The 12030-nt window shown below is 36.1% G+C and overlaps 1 long non-coding RNA gene and 1 pseudogene across 2 annotated transcripts; both read right to left on the bottom strand.

Moving 5' to 3' along the window:
* Positions 1 to 7613: 7613 nt before the first annotated feature.
* LOC132167126 (uncharacterized) lies at positions 7614 to 9801 on the bottom strand. 2 transcript variants are annotated; one of them, XR_015911459.1, is made up of 4 exons: positions 9307 to 9801; positions 8521 to 8615; positions 8288 to 8410; positions 7614 to 7719 (listed from the first exon to the last, which is right to left on the bottom strand). It is a non-coding gene; the product is annotated as an uncharacterized LOC132167126 (long non-coding RNA). The 2 variants fall into 2 exon arrangements; XR_015911458.1 differs by lacking the exon at positions 7614 to 7719 and having other exon boundaries at positions 8122 to 8410.
* Positions 9802 to 11922, bottom strand: LOC148587543 (pentatricopeptide repeat-containing protein At2g20540 pseudogene; annotated as a pseudogene).
* Positions 11923 to 12030: the final 108 nt, after the last annotated feature.

Below are 12030 nucleotides of genomic sequence, written 5' to 3'. Positions count from 1 at the left end.
GTCGAGTCGAGCCGAGCTTGCTTCATTTAATATTCGAACTAGTATTTGTGTTTACGAAACGCATCATTTAATAATCGAGCCGAGCTTATACAAGCTAATCCTGAACTCGCTCATGAGAGCTTTGCTCACTGAACACCCATAGGGACCTCATTTGATCCACCACGTGACTCTTGCTATTGCCCCAGCACCAAACATGAACATTTTTCGAGGTTCTTCTCGAACTTGTGTTGCTCAATCCAATGTCATGGCCTTAACTGAGGTATGCATTTCTTTTAATCGTTTCTCTAGTTTAATTGTGTCAACTTTCCTTGTACGAGCCACTTTAGTACATTTTGAACATTATGAAACTCTATCTCAAACTACTGTTAGTTTAAAAGATTTTTTATATTTTTTCTTAACTTTTACAATTTAATTTTCGCTTTGAAAAGTAAGTATGAAGTTCAAATTTCCCATACTTGCTTCTCGCAAAAAAAATAAGAGAATAACTTCAATAAAATTGTGTTACAAACTCACCTATTTGTGCCCACTAATCAAGAAGTGACACCTAAGCATAAAACACATTAAGAAAAACAAACACAACCAAGGTTAATTTTTTTTTTAAAAAAAAAAAGAAAAAAAAAATTAGAGGTTGGCAGCAACCCCTAGGGGCAGAGGGTGGCAGCAAGCGACCCCCACCTCCCTTTGGGGTGGCTCGCTGGGCACCCCTTCTTCGGCCACCCCTTCTATTTATTTATTTTTTATAAAAAAACTTAATTAGTGTTTTTAAGTTTTTTTTGCTCATTATTTGGTATGATGGAGTTGTGTTTTTATGATAAGCAGAGGGTTTAGAATGATGGCTGTAGGTGTCACCTTATGATTGGTGAGTACAGAGGAGAGAGCCTTCACAGTGAAATTTAGGAGGGCTGTATTTTTTTTTAGGAATGATACAGCCTCAACTTGGGGCCAACTAAAATAAATTAAAAAAATAAGAAAAAAGTTTCTGGTTTTTATTTATTTATTATTATTATTATTTTTTTTTTTTAAAAAAAAAGAATAACAAAAATAAAAATTATTGTTTCAGAAATTTTTTTTTTTTAAAAAAAAATTTAATTTATTATTTTTTTAAAATTAAAAAATTAGGCAAAATAGTTGTGACTTTACCTTTTACTTTTTTTTTAAACGCCGGCCCCGATCCGCCCCTCAGAAAATAAAAGGAAAACCCTAGATCTAGAAAACCCTAATTCTAGTTTTGAAACCCTAGTTCTAAACTTCAAATCTCTCGCAGTCTCACTCTCGCCGCCACCTCTCTCACTCTCGCAAGTCTCGCCACTCCTCTTTCTCTCTAAGTTGCTCCCTCTCTCTTTTGCTGCTCCGCCGCTGCGTGCGAGAATCACAGAATCTGGGCTTATGTTTGCCACTTGAAAGCTTTTCACTGTTCAATCTCCCCCTTCCAGTCTCATAGATCCAGAACACCTCCATACCTTTCATCGGACTGAGATTGGGACCGACTTGGGGAAGCTTTGAAACCGAACGATTAAGTTGAACCACTCGGAGTTCATCGCTTTCGTTTGTCTCTGGAATCATCTTCGATCGTTGAAAAGCCAAAACAATCATCTAGTCGCATTTGCCCAACAAATTCTCAAACTGCAAAGCTCTCCGATCCTACTCCTCCCACTGCAGTAAACCTATTCTCTCTCTCTCTCTTTCTATTTACGATCCGTTTGCTTTCTGAGAAAATATTGATGCTTTAGATTCTTACACCCTACCCGACCCGCCCAACCCGGCGGATAGGGTTCACTGTATTCGGGTTGCGGGTAGCATTTTACGAACTCTCTGGGTTTGGGTCGGGTAGCCGAAAAGGCCAAAACCCGCCCGAACCAAACCGTGCACGCCCAACCCGCTCCACCTGCCCCGCCCCGATTCGCACGATTTTGCGGAAACGGGTTGGATTGTGGGGCGGGTTGCGGGTAAAAATATTTTGGGCAAGCGGGTACCCGCCCCACAAAACCCAAAACCGGCAGATAGGGTTCACTGTATTCAGGTTGCGGGTAGCATTGTTCAAACCCGCTGGGTTCGGGTTGGGTAGCCGAAAACAAGAAAAAGAATTATAGTTTTGATCAAAGCATATGTTGGGTTGGATTTTTGGTCTTGTTTTTCGGTCTGATTAATATTTGTATAAGCATTAAATTCATGGGATCTAACAAGAGTTGATTTGTGCATGCACAGGCACTGCCAACACCAAACATGAACATTGGAGGTTCTTCTCGGGTTGCTCAATCCAATTCCATGGCCTTAACTGAGGTATGCATTTCTTTTAATCGCTTTAATTAATTATGCCAACTTTCCCTTGCTTGCTTTGTATCCTGTATTTGCTTTGTATCAATTATGTCAACTTTCCCTTGCTTGCTTTGTATCCTGTATGTTTGTTTTTTGTTTTTGTTCTTGCTTGTGATTTGCCTTTTAAGGTTTCAAGAGTTCCATTTCTATTCAAGTCTAAGCATGTCGTGTCTTCAAAGTTGCACATTGGCATAGCTCACATCATCAACAGTTGTATAAAAGTTTAATAAATTATTTATTCAGAACCTTGGTCGTCGGTATCTAGTGGTCATAATTCTTACCAAAATAAAAACTAAATTATAAATTATTTTGCAGTGAAGCGACATCAGCAGGTGCCAGCTCTACATGGAGGGATTGCCTTGAAGTCTTGAAATTGATTCTACCGGAATCTAATTTTATGTAAATGTGTATATATATTTAATTATTTATTTATATATTGCTTTATCTTTTTATTTATTATTTATGTTCCTCTAAATGTTCTCAAAAATAATCCTAAAGTTATTTGGTGGACATTACTTGTAATTTCTTTTTGGGATTCTATGAATTCTGGTAAATATTATATGTTTAAATGTTTTTTTTTTCTTCCTATGATTGTTGAGCTTAAACAACTTGGGCATACAAGATGGTGTGTCTTAAATTTTGACTGTCAAAACAAAGATGTCAAAATCCAGCCATCAAGTTGAATCGAGCGCGTCTTTTTCATTTCAGTCGGGTCGGGTCAGGTTTCCAGGTTTTTCTATTCCTGAGCGCACACACATTACATATACGTAGAAGGGGCTGCTATTGGGCCTTTTTTGTGTCCAAATTTGACGAGCTATTTGGCCTCTTTTTGATTGGCTTTGTTTTCTTTTTTTTTTTGGAATCCTTCAATCTTTGGCCTGGCCTCTTCCGGTTAAATTATGGCCTATTTAGTTAGTTTACCACAAGTCTTTTTTAATCATGAGTTCTACTTGGTTCATTCACTTTTGGGATCTCCTTAAGGAGGGTTGTGTAAATTACCACCTCGCCTTACTCGACTAAAGGTTTCGACAAAATTGATTGGAATATTAGGTGTTTGGCACTTTAAAGAAGTTTGGTATTTTCCACAATTGGTCGTCACCAAATATGGTGAGAATGCGAGATATCGCACCTCTATGCCCAATTGAAGCCATGTTTGGTTGCGAGGGTGTAAAATCTAGCACCTTCAATTCTAATGGCCACTAAGGGTCCATTTTGAATTGCGGTTTCAATAAGTGCGATTTTGAAAATAACGTTTTTGAAATTGCTACTTTTTAAAATCGTAAAGGTATTCAGTAAAACAGATTAAAAAGTATTTTTTTTTATTAAATATTTGTTATGCGAATTTATGATTTTGGTTTAAATTCACATTTTTTCAAATAAGCACCCCGTAGTCTGTTTATTGAAATTGCAAATTTTTTTCCTATTTTAAATTAAGTGTTTTTTAAATCGCAATGTTAAACGCCTTACGTTTTCCGATATCTTTTAAAACGCAGATTATTCTTGCGAAATCGCAATCCTAAACGCACCTTAAATCTTTTAGAGATCTGGACGCGTGTGCAATAACTTGTACCTCTGCCGCTACACTATTAACACCAACCAATAGACCTGAAACTAAATTGACAATTGACGGTCTCAGCTCGATTTAGCACCCCTTGAAGCATCTATTTTGTTTTTGATACAAAATCTCTCTTCAAATTTTATTCAGTCATAAGTTAGATAGGTGAAATTTTTGACCTGTTTAGGTCAACGCCCATACATACTCTCAAGTTTTGCTTTAAAAAAAATTAAACACATCGTTTTAATTTAAACATGTAATTGTTACAACTCTAAGCACCTTGTAATCTTTTTCCCTACTCTACTCTCCTTTAGCCAAACTAAGAGAGTAGACTCACTTTTCCTTGTTTGTTTTTCTCTATTTTTTTTTTATTCATTCAAATTTACATTGATGATTTTTTATGAGCACATCAAACAGCTTTTATAATTTTTATTTTCTTCTTACACATTTTATATTTTAGTACAAACACTTTTATTTATTTTTTGATTATTCTTTTAACGGTGGCCAACTTGTCAGCAAATCCTTATAATAGGACTAGAGAAGGGAGCTGCATGAGATATAAAATGCTCGCTCTACTAAGATTGTAATGATCAATTATATATATAAAATTTATTGTTAAATCAAATAAACTTACGCATTGTAGTTATGTCTACTAATTTCTTAGGATTGAGAATCTTTGCAATTTGTAAATGTGACAAATATATTCATATGACAATATTTTGAAGAACTGCCATGCATTTCAATTGTGATATATTCATGACTTAGTTATTATGTTTGTGGTTTAGGTCTGATATGCTTGATTCATGTTGAACTTATTTCTCTTCTATATTAACCCTTGTAATATAATTGTGTGTCCATGTGTTTTGAGCAATATTTGTAGTTTTCCCTTTCTTTCTTTTTTTTCTTTTTTTTTTTTTTTTTTTTGGGCTCTATATTACCTTATCTCACAAGTAATAATTTGAAAGGTTTCAAGCTGAATCATGCCTAATTTGTTTTTTGTTTGTAGGAAATATTTGAGCCAAATTATGACAACACAGCTTGGCCAACCATCCCAAAGAAAGTTCAAGAGTGGAGCAACCTCCAAAGGAAGAAGCACCATGCTAAGAAAGAAGACCAAAGAACTGGGGAATTATTGAAAAATTCATGCAAGTCTTCTCTTACACCCAAGAGAACCAATAAGAGGGTTTTTCCCCTAAATCTCAACCACCAACAAGGAAGTGGCCTTCCTACTCCACTTGGATCCATGTGCAAATGGAAAAAACCAGATTTTGGATGGACAAAATTAAACACTGATGGATCTATAACTCCAAAAAGATCTGGGTTTGGTGGATTACTTCGAGATCATATGGGTGACCCGATATGTGCTTTTGCCTCAAATGCACATGGAGATGACATATTCTTGGTCGAACTATGGGCTATAGAGAGTGGTCTTCGTCTTGCTTTGGATATGGGCATTAAGGTAATATGGGTCGAGTCTGATTCGCTAAGTGCTGTGAAGACCATTAACAACGACCAACCGTTTAGTCAAAAGGCTGCTAGTTGCTTGAAGGACATTTGGGAGCTTTTAAGGAAGTTTGAGAAGTACAAGGTTTCTCATGCATGGCGTGAAACGAATAGAGCAGCTGGTCATCTTGCAAAGATGGTTGTTTTCAAAAGTAATTATAAGGTTTTATTTCCTCGTGATTTTCCCATAGCCCTTTGCAAGATCATCAAGGACGATATAGAAGGAAAAATTTATTGTAGAGGATCCAATGAGGTTTTGTGGTGGAAACCAAAATTGTGATTGCTCTAAACACTCAGTTTGGATACAGGTAAATCTTCTTGACTTATAGTAATTGTTTATGATTTAAAATTTTTGGTGTTTTTTTTTTAAAAAAAAAATATTAGTTTTTGATATTTTTGTGAAAATGACTTTTAGATGTTTTTTAATTTTCAAAAAACCCATTTATATTTTTATCCAATTTTGGACGGGACGCAAATTTTTTTTTATTTTTTTCTTCATACTTTTAGAGATTAAAAATGATTTTTAGATTTTTAATGGGATTGTTGGGGATCCACTCAATTTGCCTTTACATGGAAGCTAACTAGGTAATCAAAGGAAAATAATCTGAATTTCTTTTCCGTGGGAACTACATCCACATAGCTATTTGTGTGATAGATTTGGTAAATTACACTCTGCAAAAAAATTCACACCTTATTGGGATTCATGCTACTACATTGAGCAAGGAACCTCTCCCATAAAAAAGGATATACCTCTCAGGTACGAATCATATACTTATTTTCTGTTTTTCACGATCTTTATTCAATTTTTTAATAAAACCTTTTACTGACTTAAGCATCGGAGTGTCCTTGGTCCTCCCAAGGACCAGTGGACATTAGGTGACTATTTTCTCTATTTTGCAGATGACCCATCACCAATCTAGCCGTCCAAAATAGGTGATTATTTTGTCTATTTTTAATGGGGTTGTTGGGGATCATGGAGTTTTACTTAAATTTGGATGATAAAGAATTTTTTTTTAAAAAAAATATTAAATAGTAGCACTTCATATTGTAAATTCTTATCACTTCACATTTTTTTTTTTTTTTTTTTTTGAAATGATAATATCTTATCACTTCACTTGTCTCCAACATTTGTAGCTGTAGTCCCCAACAAGTAACTCAATCGGCTGGGACCACGCCCCATGAAGCGGAAATCACTAGTTTGAATCCCCCGAACCCCTCTTGTGCAGACATGTCAAAAAAAAGAAAAAACTTTTGTAACTGTATAGTAGCATTTTGTGTTTGGAATGTAAAGTGATAAATTTGTTTCGTAAATAAAATTTTATTAGTCTTTTTACGCCAAAAAAGTAGGCTTTTATAGCGTATCAAATAGGGTATACATGGTGTAAATAAATGTTATCAAATCTTATTTGTATATATTTGCTGCTTTAAAGCAATGCTCATTTACTAGTACTTTGGCTTTTGATTTGTCCATGTACGCCAAGCTCTCAAGGTACCGGCCTCGTGAAGTTAGCATATATCTCTTTCCATTGTAAACCCTTTTTTTTTTTGGGCTCAAAATGATAGAAGAATTGCAATAAAATGAGGAATATTGATCCTATTGCTTTTTTAAAAATGTTTTAATCATCATCACAACTTATAATTCTTTAGCAACTAATTAAATCAACTTATTTTCTCCAAAAGGTATTAAAAGGGGGAGTTACCCAATGCAATCACATCCTCTAGAGAAAAATGCCATAATTACACGGATTATATAATTAACATTTGATCAAATTGCTCTTTTTTAAGGTTTAGAATATCAAACCACTGCCTAAGGTTCACACTCATATCAAATAACTTGTTCTATTTCCATGAGAAATAATTGGTGTCAAAATTTTTGTCCATATTTTTCCAATATCATCTTCAAAATTAACCATTAAATTTGTAGACTTATGTGGATCCTACATAAGTCGATTATAGATTTCACAAATCTAATGGTTGATTTATTAAATTTGTAGTAGAATATAGGAAAAATATGGGCAAATTATTAAGACTAATTATTTATCTATTTGCATTCTATTATTTATCTATTTGCATTCTATTAAACTTTTAGCAATGATGTCATATTATGTCCAATAAAATGAAGACGTGTTTTAGGTCCGTTCAAAATAACCCACATGAAAACACAGACAAATAAGCTAAAACTTAAAAAGATTAAACAAATAAATTAATTAATTAAATTAAATAAAAAGGCGGGGTTGTGGAAGAGTAGAGGGGGCAAGTCTCATGAAAAAGATTTAAGATGTGCCACTCTTAAACAAGTTCCCACCATGCTTCTCTCTCTTTCTCCTTTAATCTCTTTTCTTCTCCTGTGCATGGGCAAAAAAGTACCACTTCCTAACGTTACTAGACTTCAGCATTGCTTTAATTGGGTTGTTGGTGATTGTTCTATTATTTGTGAATAAGTGATTGAAGCAAAAACTTCATCATAGTTTTAGCTTTAGTTTAAATCTTGGGAGGTGGAAGAAAGCTCAAGAATGGCCGAGCTAGTTTGGCAATTGGGGAAAAGAAGGCTCTATGTTGAGCGCCTATATTACATAATAATCCTGAGTGCACAAAAAAAAAAAAAAAAAAAAAAAACATATTCATGGCTATTTATGTAGGCGGGGGGGCTGTTTGCTATAGATCCTAAAATCAGGGGTTGAAGCACAGATTTCGCACGAGAAAGACTTCACTGGTTAAAAACCTAGTTTTCATCTTGGACTACAAGAAGCATCAACCTCTATGTTTATTCTCTAACATAAAGATAGGGATTAAATGATGCAGCTTAAGTAATATGACACATTTAGTGCATGACTTTTGGAAAACCATTGCAAGCACTCCTAGCTATCTTGTTGAAGAATCTGGTGTAGTAAACATGCAAATAACAAAACTCACTTGGCAACTTTCTCTGGTGTGACATATAACAGCCTGACAATAATCAGAACTTAGTTCTCTCAGAATCAACTGTTGTTCTGCCCACTCCATATTGGCACTTAAGTAAGCAGCAGGTTTGTTTGCCTATAATTCAACTCAAAAGCAAACATAAATGTTTTTTGTTAAATAAGCAGACCATAAATGCTTCAGATGAAAGTAAAGGCTGTAAAAGTCAGCAATAAAGCAAACATAACCTGTTATAGATGCATTATCTGATCTTGGATAAGTGACACGTGGGGAGAAATTACCAACATTATACTTAGACAAATAAGAGCACTAGAGCAGAGAGCTGCAAGATAACAAAATTCAAAAGTGTCAACTCCTATAATGTAAACCACGGACAATTTAAATTCCTGATATTACAAACATAAAAAAAGGGAAAACTTCACTTACTATCCTGATCTTTCATCACTTTTACAATTATAACCTTAAACTTTAAAAGTGTCAATTTAGGATAACCAACTGTCAGAAGTTTGCAATGTCAATCCTCCTGTTAAAATTCAGCATTAAATCAAACAGTTAATGAGTAAAATTCCCAAAATACCCTTAAGATATTTATAAATTATAAAAATAGCTTGAATTTGGACATGGATATTTTGGGAATTTCACTTTTTTCTTTAAGATTTAACGCTGAATTTGGATGGGAGGGTTGATATTGCGAACTTCTAAAAAATGGTTGTCTTAAATTGACACTTTTTTAACTTTAAGAGTATGATTGCAAAAGTAATAAAAGATTAAGGGTGGTAATTGAAGTTTTTCCAAAACGAATAATGAAACTAAAAATCTTGCACCTAAGAAAAGGAAAAAAAGGATTCCCACAAAATCAATGATGTAATTGACCATGCATGAGTAAACCATACACTATGAATAACTGAAAACTTCGATGGCAAAACCATAAAACATGTTCGGATAATGAAACTAGTAGACAGTGTATTAATTAAAAATCATAACTCATAAGAGCTTTTCAAAAAAAAAATTACCTGATATGTAACTCTTTACCCCTCAAGTTGGTATTAAAACAAAAACATCATAACCCCACTCATTGTAGCATTAATGACCTATCTTTGGTTGGGGCGAAATGAGTGGTTCCCAAATACTTTCTTGTTATTGGCCTGAAAGTGGAAGTAGGCAAACAACAATCAGGATGACATCTATGAAAATAAGAAACTTGACAGTAATTCAGATGAGCACCTCCAGCTCCTTTGTCCAAGGGAAGTTCCCACTACTATACTTTTAGTCATTAGAACCTTCAATATAATTAAATTCAACATACTTAGGGATGTATGGTTCCCTCTCCATAGGGCCAGAAGAAATACCAAACCTATCTACAGAAGAGAATGAAACTGATGATGAATTCCACCCTTCATACCCTCCTGTCTCATTTGGTAGATTAACTTGGGCATCACATCTCATCGAAGTCCTCAATGTAGCTGCTTCAGGTGTTTCATATTGAAAAGACCTGGTTAGCTACCGTGGATGCAGAATAGTGTGATCTTTGTCTTACTCATTGACTGAATGGCACAGAGATACCCATCAAGCAGCTGAATTTGCTTATTCAGCTGTAATTTATATAAACATATGGTGCAGGATGATGAAAAATGTCACTTCAACATATCACCAAGGAAGCAGGGGAATACAAAATGCATAAGAACCTAAGGACTTGCCTTGCGTCCTATTATTTTAACTACCAATAATCTCCGCAGGAGCAAGACCCATCTTTAAGTTGATGGAATCGATTTACATCTCTCACAATCATCTCCCGCCCATAAATTTTTGAGGTGAACTTTGGTGGCTGTGTGACAATCCCACAAATTCGAAGGTATTTTGGTCACACGGAGAACTACTCCAGGACTAGCATTTAAAAGCCCAAATGCAATGGCTAGCTTTTTGCTGCAGGTGAGGTTATATTCTTTCTCCTCTTGGCTAACATCATGCAAAACAAAAGTAGTATCAGGTATGTAACCAGCCGCCTTAAATACTCTTAGGCAATGCCTCTAAAAACAAATAAATTTCGTTTACTTGAGCGTGAGATGTATCTCTACCAAGAAACAAATGGGCTTTCCCATTTAACCTAAATCCAACTGCAGCCAGGACTTTTCTTCATGCCTCGACATTTTAGAAGCGCTCTCAAATTGTCCACCTCCTTCCACATGCCGACTTCAGCATACATATTTGAAAGCAGGACATAATTCCCACTATTTTCTGGTTCCAAGACAAACAACTTTCTAGCAGCAATTTCTGCAATTTCCAAATTGCGGTGGCTTTGACAAGCAAACAGCAATGCACCCCATACGCTTGGTCCTGCTTGCATTGGCATTTTATCAATAAGCTCTTTTGCTTCCACCAAGCGTCCGGCACGACCCAAAAGATCAACAATGCAAGCATAATGTTCAACTCTTGGCTCAACAGAGTATAATGTGTTCATACAATGGAAGTAATTTAAGCCAACATCAACAAGACCTGAATGGTTGCATCCAGATAATAACCCTATAAATGTGATGTTATCAGGCTGAATGCCCACTCTGATCATTTCCTCAAAAGTCCATAGACATTCCATTCCACATCCATGAGAGGTGTAAGCAGTTATCATAGTATTCCAAGCAACCAAATTCTTTTCACGTTGACCTATCCTATCAAAACATTGACGAGCATCAGCAAGGCTTCCACATTTAGCATACATTCCAACGAGTGCTGTCTGTACAGAGGCATTCGAACCCAAACCAAGCCCATTGGCAAAGTCATGAATCCGTCTCCCTTGCTCATGAGCAGCTGAATCTGCACACGCAGGAAGCACACTCATTATTGTTACCCAATTAGGCTTTACCTCCGAATCTTCTTTCAACATCTCAAACACACGCAACGCCTGGTCAGCCAACCCGTTCTGAGCATACCCTGATATCATAGCAGTCCAAGAAACAATATTTCTACACGGCATTGTCCTAAACAAATCCTCAGCAACATAAATTTGCCCCTCCCTCATATACCCCGCAATTAAAGCATTCCAGGACGAAATATCTCTCACAGTCATTTTATCAAACAACTTGCGGGCATCTGCGAATTCACCACATTTCACATACATATCAATCAAAGAAGTCCCAACATACATATCAAACTCCAACCCAATTCTCAAACTCTGCCCATGAACACATTTTCCCATCCAACGACTCGACAACTCGGCGCAAGACTTGAGCACAAAGGGGAACGTAAAGTTATCACCCTTAACTCCCAGAGAGTGCATTCGAAAGTAAATCCCAATGGTTATCTCGAAACACCCATACCGAGCACAAGCCCGAAGTATCGAATTATATAAAAGAGCAGTTGGGCTACTGATCATGTGAAATACAGCCATAGCGGAGTTAAGATTGCCAGAGCTCGCATACATTGCGACCATCTTGGCGGCGAGGAAGGCATTGGGTTCGACCCCACGAAGGGCCATGTGGGCATGCACTTGTTGGCCCAGTTTTAAGAGGTTGTGGCCAGTCAAGAACTGGAAAATGGGTGCATAGGATAGGATGTGAGGCCGGACATGGTTGAGTAATGGCTCCAAGAGGGTACATAAGGCTGTTCGAGTGAGGGTCTTGGAGTAAAGCATTCGATCGGTGGAGGTCGGAGAGAAGCAATTTGCGACAAACACAACACGAACAATTATACCACTACCACTTTTTCAAATATATTGCAAGCTTTTCCTAACACTCTGTTGGGTC

Source organism: Corylus avellana, chromosome 2, assembly GCF_965113065.1.
Source record: "Corylus avellana chromosome 2, dhCorAvel1.hap1.2, whole genome shotgun sequence".
Classification (NCBI taxonomy): domain Eukaryota; kingdom Viridiplantae; phylum Streptophyta; class Magnoliopsida; order Fagales; family Betulaceae; genus Corylus; species Corylus avellana.
This window is presented reverse-complemented; position numbering and strand designations above follow the sequence as displayed.